The sequence below is a fragment of the Suricata suricatta genome, chromosome 9 (genome assembly GCF_006229205.1).
Source record: "Suricata suricatta isolate VVHF042 chromosome 9, meerkat_22Aug2017_6uvM2_HiC, whole genome shotgun sequence".
NCBI classification, from domain to species: Eukaryota; Metazoa; Chordata; class Mammalia; order Carnivora; family Herpestidae; genus Suricata; species Suricata suricatta.
Window position 1 is genome coordinate 135,350,130 of NC_043708.1, and position 2,601 is coordinate 135,352,730.

Genomic DNA, 2,601 nt, shown 5'->3' on the forward strand with positions numbered 1-2,601 from the left:
TCTGAGAACCAATTTTTATTAGATCTGATTTATCCTTCCAGTGTTTTCTTCCTGGAAAACAAAACAAAAAAACAAAAACATACACATTTATCTCTATCTCCATATGTATCCTGTACTCTCTCTTTTTATCCAAAGGTAGCAGATCGCAGTGTTTTTTACTTAGTGACACGTTCTGGAGAAATTCACATGATAAACATAAACAAAACTACAAACCCGATACAGGTCAGGAGTAACACCCGCCTAAAGGGAAGGATGATGTCATTTGGCTGAAACCAATGGCCACTTGCAGGGACTGGGACGGACCAATGGGAGCGGACCTCCTTGCGGGTGTGACATGCCTACAGACGGACGCTGCCTTGTGCCGGGGTGACTCAGTTCTCCCACTATTCCCTGTCTGAATGACTGCAGTGGTTCTGTTTACACAGCGGGCTGTTACATCATGTGGCCCTCACTTGGCTTCAACGCATCATTTACGCATTAAATCCGCCTCTGTTCTTTTCTTGTTAGCCAGCAGCAATTAGAAAGGAGTGCTGGACGCCAACACGATCATAAACACAAAGGCAAACTCGGGCAGCGAAACTCTGTGTCAACAGGAGACTGTGCGGTGGTCAGGCCGACAGCGATGGTGATGAGAACAGCCATAATGGCCAACGTTTACGGAGTCCTTGCTCTGAGCTGGCCCCGCATTACATGCTCGACAGAGAGTCTTATGTCATCCTCCCGACAGCCCCATCAAGGAGCCACTGCCCACTTTACAGATGAGAACATTTAGTCTTGGAGGGATTAATATACCTTGCTCCAGGTCACATGTACAGGAAGTGGTGGAGTCAGAGGTTTGAGCCCGTGTCAGGCTGACCTCCAGCGACCGCTCTAAGGGCAGGGGCGGGGGCCTTACTAAGCTCTTTGCTGTCAGATCCTGGGCATCACTGCTCCCCTTGGCCAGGCCCTGCTGGGCTGGAGAAGGCAAAAGCGGGGGTCACAGTCCCCGATGGTCACCCTAAAGTTGTCTGCACCAGGCCTGTTAGGTGACCCTGCCTCCCCTCTCTCTCAGCATCAAAGCGAGATGCCAAAAATACTATTTGGAAGGAAATGATCTGTGTCCGTGACTGTAACAATGACACTTTGTCAGGTCCTGGCGAAGGAAGGATTGAGCGCTCTGCATGTTCCCATTGACCGGCTCTGCTGGGCCGGGCCCGGGGAAGTGCTCAAGATAAAACGCAGACTCGATGGCCATCACCTCCCTGTGGCCTTCCGCTCCCCCCTCCTCCTGCCCTGACTCGCCTCACCTTACCTCCTACCCCCTCTCCTGCCGCTGCATGTTCGTTCCTTCCCTGTCCCGGGTCTGGCTGTGTTCCCTGCAGCTCCACGTCCAGGAGGAAGGGCGGTCAGGTGGCCCAGAGGCAGCCTCCCGCCAAGCTCAGGTCCCGGTCCCGAAGCGTGTCTCACAGGCTTGCTGGTGACAGGCATGGAGGGCTTGGTGGTGCGGATGATGAAGTCCCCCTCAGTGGCTGTCCCCTGCTGGCGTTCCCAACGACCAGGACAGTCAGGGCTGACCAGGCTGCTGGGGCTGACTCACGCTAAGGCGCACAGAACGCATGCCTGGGTCCTCTCCCCGGCTGGACACTCCCGCCGTCTGGCAAGAACTCTCCCCTGGGGGCACTCACAGGCCCCATCCCGTGCCCCCCACTCCGTGTACCTTCCCTCAGGCCCAGGCCTGAGAACACTGGACACCCTCTCCTTCTCCCCAGCTAGGCCCCACGAAGCCCGGCCCTTTCTGTGAACCCTCTTACCAAATTACAGAGTCATTCGGTTTCCATTTTCCCCACATCAATACAATTGCTTGTAAAACAAAGCTGCCCTATCCCTTTGGCCGCAGGTGACGGCCACGCACATTGTGGCTTCCAGAAATGCTGGCCCCATCGTGTGGCCCCAGTGTGGCCTTCACTTGGCTCGCCAGGGTTGATTGGACCTGGATATTCTTTTCATCTGGGTTTGAGCTTCTACTAGAATCCAACCATCTCTTTCCTATTTAAAAAAAAATTGGCTCCTTGCATTAGCAAAGACACACACACACGCAGCAGTACGTGCTCCGCCTCTCTTCCTCCGTCTCATCTCCCAGTGCCCCACCTGGCTCATCTGGCTCCAGCACACTGGCCTCCCTGCTGCTTCTCGGTCCCTCCAACAGCACTCCTACCCCAGGACCTTTGCACTGGCCATTCCATCTGGACTTCTCTTGCACAATGCTCATCTCTCTCAAGACTCTGCTGGACTATCGCCTTCACTGCCTACAATATGTTAACGTGCAAATGAACGCTTCCAACCCCCCCTCCCCCCGCCCCCCTTCATTTTTCCCCAGTGCCCTTTTCACCACCGGACATGCTCTATATTCTCCTGACGGGTGGGTTTGTTGCCTTTCTCCCCTCACCACGTGGGTGGGATTTTTGTCTGTTTTGTTGGCTGCTTAGCCAGTGGCTACAACAGTGCCTGGCATACGAGAGGCACTCCATAAAAACGGTAGAAGACTTGAATCTACATACAGGCACAAGGAAGAAAGAGAAGATGCTTAGAATTTCCAGTCCTTTCCACTGAGCTCCCCATCTC

The 2,601-nt window shown here is 54.1% G+C and overlaps 1 long non-coding RNA gene across 1 annotated transcript; it reads right to left on the bottom strand.

Moving 5' to 3' along the window:
* On the bottom strand, window positions 1-1,997 carry LOC115302157. Its single transcript, XR_003913433.1, has 2 exons — window positions 1,292-1,997; window positions 1-51 (listed from the first exon to the last, which is right to left on the bottom strand). It is a non-coding gene; the product is annotated as an uncharacterized LOC115302157 (long non-coding RNA).
* Between the last annotated feature and the right edge of the window lie 604 nt (window positions 1,998-2,601).